Here is a 13,635-nt window from a genome sequence, read left to right as displayed (position 1 = left end):
AACAAATAATCCTGGGCAAGTAGGGAGCGTCATGGCGCATACAGGAGTTAGTGAGCACAAGTTCCATGTAGCAAGACTGAAAACGACAACATCCAAATCTACCAAAAATAAAGACAAAAATATGTCTGTTTAAAAAAGCGAATAAAAATTCACTTCATGACATCCTAAGAGACAACCTCCACATCTTCCAATCTGACTATATAAGCGTTGACCCGATGTGGTTTAAATTCACGGAAATAACATTGACGGCAATTGAGAGATATGTACCAGATCAATTCCTAAGCGATGGTACTGATCCCCCACGGTACAGGAAACTGATCAGAACACTATTGCAGGAGATCCAAAAACAACACGCCAAATTTAGAACAACACAACATCCCAAGATTGGCAACGTTCTACAGAAGCACGAAATTTAGCGTGAACTTCAATGCGAGATGTTTTTAATAGTTTCCACAACGAAACACTCTCTCGTACACTAGTGGCAAGACACAATCAATAGCGTCACTATACTATAGCAATGGCAATGTTACTGATGACAGTGTCACTAAAGCTGAATTACTAAACACAGTTTTCCGAAATTCCTTACCAAAGATGGTGAAGTAAATATTCCAGACTCCAAATGAAGAACAACTGACAGAGTATGCTGATACAATACCTCCATGCCTTGTAATCATACACAACTGCTCGCTAGTCAAAAGGTCCATACCTAATACTGGAAAGTTGCACAGGTCACACCAGTACTCAAGAAAGGAAAAGGAAATAGTAGTGATAATCTGAATTACAGACTCATATCACTAACGTCCATTTGCAGTAGAATTTCCGAGCATTCATATACTTTGTTTGAATATCATGGATTACCTTAAAGAACATGATTTATTGACAAACGGATTAAGAAAATATCTCTCTTCTGCAGGACAACTAACTTTTTATTCCCTCGAAGTAATGAGTGCTATGATAACGGATGTCAAATCGATACCATAGTTTTAGATTTCCAGTAGGCTTTTTACACCATTCCACAGAGTAGACTTCTAATTAAATTGTGCGCCAATGGAGTATCGTTTCAGTTGTGTGACTGGATTCGTAATTTCCTGTCAGAAGGGTCGCAGTTCATAGTAATTGATGGAAAGTCACCGAGTAAAACAGAAGTGATATTGGCGTTCCCCAAGGAAGTGTTATAGGCTCTCTGCTGTTCCCGCTAATGAGACTGCCTACACTACACTTGTACGTCGTCTTCTGGAGTACTGCTATGTGGTTGGGGTTCACATCACATAAGATTGACGGAGAACATTGAAAAAGATGAAAGAAGGGCAGCTTCTATTGTATCATCGGGTAATTGGGGAGAGAGTGCCACTGATATGATAAGCCAATTGAGGTGGCAATAATTAAAACAAAGGTGTTTTTCTTTGTGGCAGACTCACTTGTGAAATTTAAATTACCAATTTTCTCCTCCAAATACAAAAATATTTTGTTGGCGCCTACCTACTTTAAAATAAGAGAAATAAGAGCTCACACGGGAAAATTTAAGTGTTCATATTTCTCACATGTTGTTCGGAAGTTGAACGGCAGGGGAATAGTTTGTAGGTGGTTTCATGAACCCTGTGCCAGGCATTTAATTACGTACTGCAGAATAATAATGTAGATGTATATGTAGACGGATGCTGAGTCAACGGTTTTGACCAGAAATGGCAGTGGTCACTGGATAAAGTTACAGCTACGCAAAAATGATGTATTCCCACAGAATAGATGCTACAGCGTATACAGAAATCCCATCATGAGAAGTGCAGTAAAGTCATGCAATCAGTGTTTCGGTTTCTGGTACCATTGTGGATCTAACTCTACTTTGTGTAGCCTGTACCTACTATAGGCGGAAAATCACCTGACAACTTGAGCTCCCAGTGCATCAGTTAGCAGCAGACTGGGTCAATATTACAAGGTAGTTCTTCATTCAATATGCAGCCAAGAAACAATGTTCTTTCCACTGAGTCAGAGTAAAAATAAGGGAGCAGATTATAAACATACTGTGGAACACCTTGCTAAGATTTTTTCAGAAATGTAAATAGGTCACAGTCTGGTGAACTGGAGTTACTGCAGGGGAGAGGAGTGTTGTGGAAAGCTTTCATCTGGCGAGGTGCACAGCTTCTGCGTCTATACAGCAGGATAACAAAAGAAGGTGTGAGGTGCTGGTTGAACATTTAGTATACTCCAGATATACTAAGAGATCGGAACCTCGTGACCTATACAGAGTTAATCATTTAAATAGATGAGATCTCCCTGTCGAAATTATATAGAAGGTTACGATGCAGTTTGGAGAAAAATGTCCCACAACAGAGGGTATTACAAGTCAGCTCGGTAACTAACTGCCATGGCACAAGAACATGTATTCAGTATCCAAGAAGACATATCCACTGCACTGACATTGCAGAAGACGGTGCCCAGTGCTTTTTAATGTCAGAGTTTTGGCACAATAAAGCGCTGAGAAGGCTTCTGGAGGAGCTGACAAGGCAGGAAAGCCAGGGCAAATGATATCTTTATTTTCTAGTGATTACATCCTGCAGCTCTGCCTATAGTGACTTAGATGCCAGTTGTGCTACCATGTGAGAAAAACTAGCCAGTCTGGCTGGTATACATACGCCACCTAATTTAGACTCTCACTCTCAGCTGTGCTTCGTATCCTCAGTTAGCAGTCAACACCAGCCACTAGCCCCGAGACGAAGTCCATGTCTGCTTCTGAAATAAACCACCAAGCTGCTAGCGCCAGTCTTCGTCACCATTTGCTGCAGGCCACTGCCTTAGCATTGTCTGACTGCTGTCGACTTGGTACCTTCACACCATCAGGTTATCCACTGGGTGACTAGCATCTGCTGACAGCCGTCTCTGTGGTGGGAGGCCACCACTGTCTGAGCAGTCACACAGTCACTGCCCCTCACTCGGGGCAGATATACACTGATCAGCCAGAAGAATGTGACGACCTACCTAACAGCCGGTATGTCCACCTTTGTCGCGTATAATAGCGGCAACACATCATGGCATGGAAGAAATGACGCCTTCATAGGTCGCTAGAGAGAGTTGGACCATATCTACACACACAAGTCACCTAATTCCCGTAGATTCTGTGGAGTGGGGTTACGAGCTCTGACGCCACGTTCAATCACATCACAGATATGTTTGATTGGGTTCAGATCTGGCGAGTTCCTCGAACCACTTCATCACACTCCTGGCCTTGACATAGAGCATTATCTTGCTGCAAAATGCCACTGCCGTTGGGAAATATGACCGTCATGAAGTGGTGTACGTGGTCTGCAACCAGTGTAATATACTCCTTAACCGCCATGGTGCCTTGCACGAGCTCCACTGTACCCATGGATGCCTACGTGAATGTTCACCAGAGAATAATGGAGCTCCGCCATCTTGTCTCCGTCCTGCAGTACAGATGCAAAGGGGCTGTTCTCCTGGAAGACGACGGATTCGCCCCCTCCCACTGGTATGATGAAAAAGGTATCGGGATTCATCAGACCATGCAGCACTCTGCCTCTGCTCATCCAGGGCCCTTGTCGTGGTGTTAACACTGGCACATGTATGGGTCATCGGCTGCGGAGGCTAATCGTTAGGAGTGTTTGTTGCACTGTGTGTTCAGACACGCTTGCACTCTGCCCAGCATAAAATTCCACCACAGTTCGCCACCTACCCTGTTTTACCACCCTCTGATGTCCGACGTCTGTAATGACTGACGGCTGCCCAAACCCACGACATACAGACGTTGTTTCACCTTGTTGTCGACCTGTATTGAAGACAAAGACCACAGCACTCCTGGGACATCCGACAAGTCGTGCAGTTTCGGAAATGTTCATGCCAAGCCTCCGGGCCATTACAATCCGCCTTCAGTCAACCACAGACAGATTACAAGCCTTCCATATTCTGCATACAGACAGCACGCTCGTTGATACTGCACTGAAGCTCCAAAGAATCTGGTATAAGCAAGCGTATTTAAATAAACAGATATGTAAATAGCTAGAATACGCTGCGATCGGCAACGCCTATATAAGCAACAAGTGTCTGGCGCAGTTGTTAGTTCGGTTGCTGTTGCTACAATGGCAGGTTATCAAGATTTAAGTGAGTTTGAACATATTGCTATGGTCAGCGCACGAGCGATGGGACACAGCATCCCCGAGGTGGCAATGAAGTGGGGACTTTCCCGTACGCCCATTTCACGGGTTTACCATGAATATCAGGAATCCGACAAAACAAGAAATCTACGACATCAAGAACGGCAAAAACGACGACTGAAGAGAATCGTTCAGCTTGACAGAAGTGCAACCCTTCTTCAAATTGCTGCAGATTTCAGTGCTGGGCCAACAACACTGTCTGTGTGCGAAACATTCAACGGAACATCATCGATACTGGCTTTCGGAATCGAAGACCCACTCGTGTACCCTTGATGACTGCATGACACACAGCTTTACGCCTCACTTGGGCCTGTCAACGCCGACATTGGACTGTTGCTGACTAAAAATATGTTGCCTGGTCGGACGAGTCTCTTTTCAAATTGTATCGGACGGATGGATATGTACGGCTATGCAGACAACCTCATGAATCCATGAACCCTGCATGTCAGCAGGGGACTGTTCAAGCTGGTGGAGACATTGTAATGGTATGGGGCGTGTGCATGAGGAGTGATGTCGGGACCCCAGATATGTCCAGATAAGACTGACAGGTGACACATACGTAAGTATGCTGTCTCATCACCTGCATAGATTCAGGTCCATTGTGCATTCCGACAGACTTGGACAACTCCAGCAGGGAAATGCGACACCTCAGACGTCCGCCGGCCGAAGTGGCCGTGCGGTTAAAGGCGCTGCAGTCTGGAACCGCAAGACCGCTACGGTCGCAGGTTCGACTCCTGACTCGGGCATGGATGTTTGTGATGTCCTTAGGTTAGTTAGGTTTAACTAGTTCTAAGTTCTAGGGGACTAATGACCTCAGCAGTTGAGTCCCATAGTGCTCAGAACCATTTGAACCATTTGAACCAGACGTCCACAGTTGCTACAGAATGGCTTCAGGGACACTCTTCTGAGTTTAAACACTTCCGCTGGTCATCATACTGACATGAACGTTACTGAGCATATCTGTGATGCCTTGCAAAGTGCTGTTCAGAAGAGATCTCCACCCCCTCGTACTCTTACGGATTTATGGACAGCCCTGCAGGATTCATGGTGTCAGTTCCCTACAGCAATACTTCAGACATTATAGTCGAGTCCATGTCAAGTCGTGTTGCGGCACTTCTGCGTGCTCGCGGGGGCACTACACGATATTAGGCAGGTGTACCAGTTTCTTTGGCTCTTCAGTGTACATGCACCTTGCGTCTGCCTGACTAGCAGTTACATTTCTCCAGGTGAAGTTGCTATCGCCTGTTCGAGTTTACATCGATAGTAGGTCGGATTTCATAATATTCTGGCTGACTAGTGTACACTATCGCTGTCCTTTAACCCATGTGGACATACGCCATCGTAATCACCCATGCTGGAGGCTGTGTTTGATTTTACATAGCGTGAACCAAGCTGCAGAAGGAGGCCAGCGGCTGTGGACACTTTCAGCCCACAGCTGTCGGCCGCTGGCAGCACCGCCACCTCTCTGTGACAATGCTGCTGCGCTGTTCGCAGCCCCCTGCTAACAGCCGCTGTCGCCTGTGGGTACACGCCATGCTTCGCCATTCTGACGACCTGTTGCTGACGCCTGTATACTTCGCCGACGGTGCAGCTCCAACGGCACCACTGCATTTGGTAAGGAATGAGAGACATATTCAACAAGAAAGGTTCCCATGATGGGTCACCGTTTAAAAACTGCCACTATATCACCGCAGCCGCGTCCTGGGAGGTGGATGGCACTGCATCCTTTCATATCAAGGTCAGCTCATCTGCCACCATAGAGATTGTACACCCTGACTTCAACAGCCATAACACACAACGATTTACTTATTCTTTACTCAAGAGCATAGGCAAGCCTCCTGCACAACAAATAAAAATCCTCTGTTCGTTGATGATGCCTGGATCACATACTGGTAACTTAATTCAGGAAAATTTCTGTTATGCCTTGGAGGAACCTTTGGAGTCCCGGTCGGGTCAGTGGCTGGTCCGGAAAACATGAGCTAGGTACTCATAGCGCATATAAATCTTTCTGAGACTCAGATTATGTTCGGATTTGCGAGCAACGCCGGCATCCCAGGCCCCGTGAAGTTCGGAACATTTTGTGAAAGTTGCGCGAATCTTGTGATTACGAAGTTTCTTCGTACTGTAAGTTATGCACCTAAAATAATTCTGCAGAGTTTTATGAAAAACAACTTTCAGCGTAACGTTCTATTCTGTATAAAAAGTGAAACTCGTTGCCTAAATTCTCGTAGAAAGGTCCAGCAGAAACGAAACGGAAGCGAGAAATGAGATCATTCACGAGTACTGACAGCAGGAAGACAACGAAACGAATACACATCAGATGGCCTGGAACTTTTTGTAATAATTCCATTTTCAGTTCTGGTCCTCGTGAATACTGTCGGGACGTGCAGATCCGCAATTGCATACGGGAGATTTTACTATAGTTCTCAGTTGTGGTACTCGAATACTTGATAACGGTACTCAGCTACACCGAAGTACGTCAGAATGACGGGAATTTCACGCTTTTCGGATTGTCCACAGGTACCTCAACACTTAACATTGCTTTTGAAGGTCTAGTAGTGGTTTCTCAAGTCACATCGCTTCAAATATCTGATGAAGATGACTGGATCAGTCCCTGAAATGTATATAGTGGGAGAAAATAGGATCATCTGGCAGGCCAGACATCGGAAAGCATCGCTGTATCACTGTGAGGAGCTCAGAAACGATATTGGTAAGCAGTTTGACATTTGACATCTTGGATATTCGGGAATCCAGCCGGATGTTCGCGTCGTTCTCGCACGATATTTCAACAGCGTGCCTCGCTGTCTTCTTTAGGTGCTACCTGAGACTGGTCCTTGGGTCGATCGAGCCCAGTATTTATGCCTGGAAGGAGCTGGGCGCTCCCTAATCGGTCCGCGTCGCGTCGTGTGTTCCGTCAGAGGTCCGCGCCCGCCAGACGCGGCTACATTGTCCCTCTCTGGTCGCCGGTGTTCCCTCCGCCGTCCACGCCCTGCCTGGCCATCTTCTGAAGTCGAGTTCATGATCTGGGGTGTGTCAGATCTGGTCTCTAATGTCCGACACCTTGTCTCACGGCTGTTCTCTCGGTCTCCACTTCTATTTCTTGTAGAATCCCGGAGTGTCCTGCGTTGAGTTTTCGCAAGCTCAAGCGCTGGATTCGAGGCAGTGCTGATTTGGTATCCCGAGTCACGGTTGATTAGATTGTCTGTGACCTTAATCTCAATGGCTTCTTTAATGACACTGTCTCAAAATCTTGAGGTCTGTGTCACAATCTTGGTGTCATGGTAATCCATTGAATGACCAAGTTACAGACAATGCTCTGCTATGGCTGATTTAGTTGCCTGCCTGAGTCTGGTATGTCTCTGGTGTTCTTTACACTTGATGTCCACAGTTCTGGTTGTCTGGCCAATGTATGACATCCCACACTGGCATGGTATGTTGTAAATACCTGGCTTGCGTAGCCCCAGGTCATCTTTTACATTCCCCAGCATAGCCCCAATTTTGGTGGGTGGGCAAAATATGCTCTTGATGTCATATTTCTGGAGAATCCTGCTGATCTTGGCAGAGATAGGACCGGCGTATGGCAGGTATGCCATCTTCTTTGCCTCTTATGGTTCTTCTTCTGGATCCTTTGGCCGGTTGGCAGGTTGAAGTGCCTTCTGGATATATCTGGAGGAGTACCCATTCCCCCTGAACACTGATTGTAAGTGTTATATTTCTGTGGCCAGACTGACAGAGTTTGTGCTCTGTGGACCAGTGTTTTCAGCACTCCATTCTTCTGTGCCAGATGGTGGCAACCGCTGGCTTGTAGGTATAAGTCATTGTGCGTAGGTTTGCAGTACACACTGTGTCCAAATGTGCCTTCTGCCTTTCTCTTCACCAGAACATCCAAGAACGGAAGGAATCCATCCTTCTCCATCTCCATTGTGAACTGAATGTTCGGATGGCAAGAGTTCAGATGTAGCAGGAACTCATCTAATTTCTCTCTACCATGGGACCAGATGACAAAGGTATCATCCACATACCTAAAAAAGCACTTGGGTTGATATGTGGCTGAAGAGAGTGCCTCCTCTTCAAACCTTTCCATAAATAGGTTGGCCACCACTGGTGACAGAGGGCTGCCCATCGCCTGGAATTCAGCGCTTGAGCTTGTGAAAACTCAATGCAGGACATTCCGGGATTCTACAAGAAATAGAAGTGGAGACCGAGAGAACACCCATGAGACAAGGTGTCGGACATTAGAGACGAGATCTGACACACCCCAGATCATGAACTCGACTTCAGAAGACGGCCAGGCCGGGCGCGGACGGCGGAGGACACGGACGACCAGAGAGAGACAATGTAGCCGCGTCTGGCGGGCTCGGACCTCAGACGGAACACACGACGCGGCGCTGACCGATTAAAGAGCGCCCAGCACGAAACAGAAGTGGAAATCATAGTAACAGTCAGGAGATAGAGTACCCAACATCTCAGATCGGGTCTGACACACCTCAGATGACAACCACAACCGCTGACGACGGCCAAAACGGGCGCCGACGGCAGTCGGAACATCCGCTACTGGAGGGGTCCGTTGAAGCCGAGTCTGGCGGGCGCGGACCACAGATGGAACACTCGACTCGGCGCGGACCGATTAGGGAACGCCCAGCTCCTTCCAGGCATAAATACTGGACTCGATCGACCCAAGGACCACCCCACAAGCAAGAGAGCACATTCGCGCGAGAGATGTCGAAGCGAACGGAGCTACGTACCGCGAAGGGTGTGGCAGATCGCCGTCCGGCGGAGCTTGCTACGTCGGCGGCCCCATCTGGCCCCCCACTTATGACGGACCACGCAACGAATGAGGACATGATGGATATCGCTATGGATGCGCTTACAGTTCCGCTTCCGGAGTCGGAAGAAGACGAGCCGTCTGCCGTACCACCACCTCGTCGGCAATCCGGCAAAAGCAGAAGAGAAGACGATACGGCCCCTACCGGCGGGCGCAGCTCACCGGCTGAGAAGCGACCGAAACGAACGCCTGCTGACGATGCTGACGGATTCACTCGCCCGAAGCGACGCCATACAGCGTGACGACGGGTGCTGTCCACTCACGAGCCGGCATCCTCTGCCAACACTTTTGCTGCCCTTGAGGATGCCCCAGAGGAACCACCGCGCCCTTCCACGGCGCCAAGGAGGGATGCGCCACTTCCGCCGATCGTTCTGAAATACGAAGGGACCTTCCGGCAGCTGCAACAGCTTCTCAATAGCTGGACGACGGCAGTCTACAATGTGAAGGTCGCCGGACGAGACATGTACAAGATTACGCTGCGCTCAGCAGACGACTATCGACGCGTGACGCAGGAGGCGTCTGAAAGGGCAATCCCTTTCTTCACTCACGCCACCACACCGGACCGCGTCCTGAAGATTGTCATCCGGCATCTGCCCTTCAACATGGAGCCGGATCACATTAAAGAAGAACTCGAAGAGCTCGACTTCAGTGTCAGAACTGTGGTCAAGATGAAGCAGCCCAAATCACGTGACTACATGCCCCTGTTTCTCGTCATCGCAACCGATACAACCGAGAACAGGAAGCTCTACCAGCTCACTCGACTCGCCAACGTCTCGGTGACCACAGAAGACTTGCGCGCCAAGAGAGGCCCTGTTCAGTGCTACCGGTGCCAGGGCATCGACCATGTCGCCCGGCATTGCTCCATGCCTGAAAAATGTGTGGAGTGCGCCGGTGCACACCCAGCGAAGGACTGCCCCATCCCTCGGAAGCAGCAGCCAACGTGCGCTCTCTGTGGGGGCGCTCACGTTGCCAGCTACCGCGGCTGTGAAGCTTGGAGACGCGCCAGTGCTCGTCAGCGAGGCCAGCCAGTCGCCGCGAAACAGAAGAAGTCTGCCAAGGCTGAACCTACATTCTCCCACGCCACGGTTGTCGCCAGAGGACTGGCGCCCCGCCGACCCAACAGCGATGCCGCCGACCATGCAGGCCCACAGGCACGTCGCCGTAATGAAGACTCCCACACCCGCGATGTTTTTGAAGACGCAGGGGCACGACATCCACTACTAAACTGCGCCACTCCACCTGTGCAGAATTCGTCGGACCCGGAATCGGGCCCCTCCTCTGCTGCCCTACCCGTGACGTCTGGTGCACGCCCCCAACGCCGCGGCGGCCGGCGCAAGACGGGGGGTCGCTCAACCAACGCCCCAGAAGAAGCCCCATACAATGGCGAAGAGGTGGCCACTTCCATCGGCGCCAGAGAAGATACGGCTCCTGCCGCCTCCGCCACGGACATCGCCAGTCTGATTACTCAACTCACCGCACTTGTGGCGAGCACAACAAAACTGCTTGATGTCCTCACGCAGCACCTGACCGCTGCACAGAAGATTGCCGCTCCGGCAGCCACCAGACGCTCCTCCACTACTCATTATGGGAAGTGTTAGAGGACTCACGGTCGTCGCGTGGAACACCCTCTGTCTACGCACACAAGCTGGCGAATTTCGTCAATTTCTTCGTGATGAAGCCGTGGACATCTGTCTGCTCAGCGAAACCCGCCTTAAACCAGGTATTGCAGTCAAAGCGCCGAACTACTCCTGTTACCGTTCTGAGAGGCCAACTGCCGGCGGAGGAATGGCCATCTACATACGGAATGGGATCCGTCACCACCAGATTCAACTGCCGCCGCTCGTGACTCTGGAGGCGATTGGAGTTGTCGCGCACACGTCAGCGGGAGCCATAACCTTCATTGCCATCTACAAACCACCGTCGCATCCATGGGTAGATGCGGACTTAGAATCTCTTCTCTCCATCGGAGGCAAGCTGTTCATCGCTGGAGACTATAACTCCAAGCACGTCGCTTGGCGTTCACAACTCACCAACAGAGACGGACGCCGCGTCCTCCGAATCGTGGATCGCAATGACGCCGTGGTAGTGGGTCCCTATGATCCCACCATCTTCCCCACTAATGGACAACCGGACATCGTCGACTTCGCGGTCGTGAAAGGCATTCCGCACCGCATCCTCGCCTCGACACGGAATGTTCTCTCCTCTGACCATGTGCCAGTTGTTTTTGACGTCGACCTCGACCCACTGCAGTTACCCAGGCGTGGGGTGTCACTCTCTGGAGTCAACTGGGATCTCTTTCGCCACACCCTGACCGAGTCCCTAGCTGGGATGCCACCTGTAGACGACGCAGAAGCTGAAGATTCCCTCTTCCACTTCACGGACGCCGCCCTCGCCGCAGTCAATGAAGCGGCTCCGCCCAGACGCGAGCGCCAGGACCACTCTCGACAGCTGCCCCCCGATCTCCTTGCACAAATTGCCGAGAAGAACAGAGTGTACCGCGAATGGCAGCGTACACGGAACCCCGCCACCAAACGGCAACTCAACCGTATGCGGCGCGACATCACGGTGGCTGTGGACAATCACCGCAACCGGGAGTGGGCTAGCCGTGTGGCGACTCTTCAGCTTGACGACGGGTCTGCCTGGAGGACCGCGAAACACTTCCTACGGCGAACACAGCGTATGCCGCCTCTCCGAACTGCAACCGGAACTGTCTGTGAACCAAACGCGAAGGCTGATGCCCTCGCCGATGTTTTTGAAGAGAACTTCAAGCCTGTAGAGGATCCACTGGACGCAGAACATGAAGAGATGGTCGCTGACCGGCTCCCTCGCTATCTGGAAACGGAGGGCGATGATGACATCGAGGCCACAACTCCTGAAGAAATCTCGGCAGCTCTGACGGCCCTCAATCCAAAGAGAGCTGCAGGCCCTGACGACGTCTCCACTGCCATGCTGAAACAACTGCCTGAGGACGCCTCTACTCACCTGGCTGCAATCTTCAACAAGATCTTTCGCACCGGTCACTTTCCCCTGCAGTGGAAGCATGCTGAGATTGTGGCTATTCCTAAGATGGGAAAAGATCTCCGGCAGCCGAAGAGCTATCGCGCGATTAGTCTGCTGCCTGCCATCTCGAAAGTTTTCGAGCGCATCTACCTGAAGAGGCTACAGCAACACGTCACCGCCGAAGCTCTACTCCCAGATGCCCAGTTCGGCTTCCGTAAGGGCCACTCTACGGAGCACCAACTTCTCCGACTCGTGGAAGAAGCCTTCGATTCCCTGGAGAGGCGCGAATACTTCGGAGCAGTCTTCCTTGATGTCTCGCGCGCTTTTGACAGCGTCTGGTACGATGGGCTGCTCTTCAAACTTCTCGAAATGGGGGTCCCTGGATCCCACATCCGTCTGCTACGGTCCTTCCTCGATGGACGGACTTTTCATGTCCGTGCAGAAACTGGCCTGTCGACAGTCCGTCTCATCAGAGCAGGCGTGCCACAAGGGTCGGTCTTGGGGCCGATCCTGTACACGCTCTACACGGCTGATACGCCGACGGTCCCTCGTGTGCATCTAGCACTGTACGCCGACGACACTGCGCTCTACTCACGAAGTATGCGCGCGGACACACTTCGCCAGAGGTTGCAGCACGCTGTCGACACCCTAGCCGATTGGGCCGTCAAGTGGAAACTGCAGTTCAATGGCGCCAAGACGCAATTTTTCATTGCAACCCGTCGTGTCATCCCAGCCGTTCTGCCCCCACTCGTCGTTGGAGGCAGTCCTGTCAACTGGCGACCGACAGCGCAGTATCTTGGGGTCACCATAGATCGCCGCCTCACCTGGGGCCCACTCGTGAAGGGCGTCGTAAACAAAGCAAGGGGTCGACTTATCCAGCTCTACCCCCTGCTCAGCCCGACGTCGACTCTTCCTCCGCGACTGGGCGTCACGTTGTACAGGGCGGTAATCCGCCCTGTCTTCGATTACGCGGCTGTCGTCTGGGGGAATGCGGCAGACGACCACCTGAAGAAACTACAATCTCTGCAGAACAGGGCTCTCCGCCTCGCGCTGCACCTGCCGCGGGACTTCCCATCTGGACCACTGCACGACCTCGCTGAGGTCCGCAAAGTCAAGGACCACGTCCGTATGGTTGCCCGCCGCTTCTACGAACAGGCGCGGCAATCCGAGAACCGGTACATACGCTCTCTGGGGCAGAAGATACGGCGCAATGCCAACACACGCTGGCCCCATCTCCTTACGGCATAGGCTGTAACTGAAGAAGAAGACAGAGTGGAAACAACCAGAAGCCAATCACCTCTAGAAGACGCACCACCAGAATAAATAGGAGGCAAAACATGTATATGTTGTGAACTCCGCTTTACTCGAAGACTGAAGTTTCTTCGCGAAGAAGCCACGCAGCCCAAGGACCAGTCTCAGGTAGCACCTGAAGAAGACAGCGAGGCACGCTGTTGAAACATCGTGCGAGAACGACGCGAACATCCTGCTGGATTCCCGAATATCCAAGATATCAACAGATCGCCGGGAAAGCATGAATAATTACAGTTTGACATTTATTGATTTTTTAGTTATTGGCCAATATTTACGTCATTTATTGCATCATAGTTGCCTTGTCGACTCGCTGTTACAGCGGTGCAATTAAAGTGC

General features: G+C 50.7%; 1 protein-coding gene across 2 annotated transcripts in view; it reads right to left on the bottom strand.

Annotated features, from left to right (window-relative positions):
- LOC124805308 overlaps positions 1-13,635 on the bottom strand; it is a 68,632-nt gene that overhangs the window by 36,622 nt on the left and 18,375 nt on the right. The window lies entirely within an intron of this gene.

Source organism: Schistocerca piceifrons, chromosome 7 (assembly GCF_021461385.2).
Source record: "Schistocerca piceifrons isolate TAMUIC-IGC-003096 chromosome 7, iqSchPice1.1, whole genome shotgun sequence".
Lineage (NCBI taxonomy): Eukaryota > Metazoa > Arthropoda > Insecta > Orthoptera > Acrididae > Schistocerca > Schistocerca piceifrons.
This window is presented reverse-complemented; position numbering and strand designations above follow the sequence as displayed.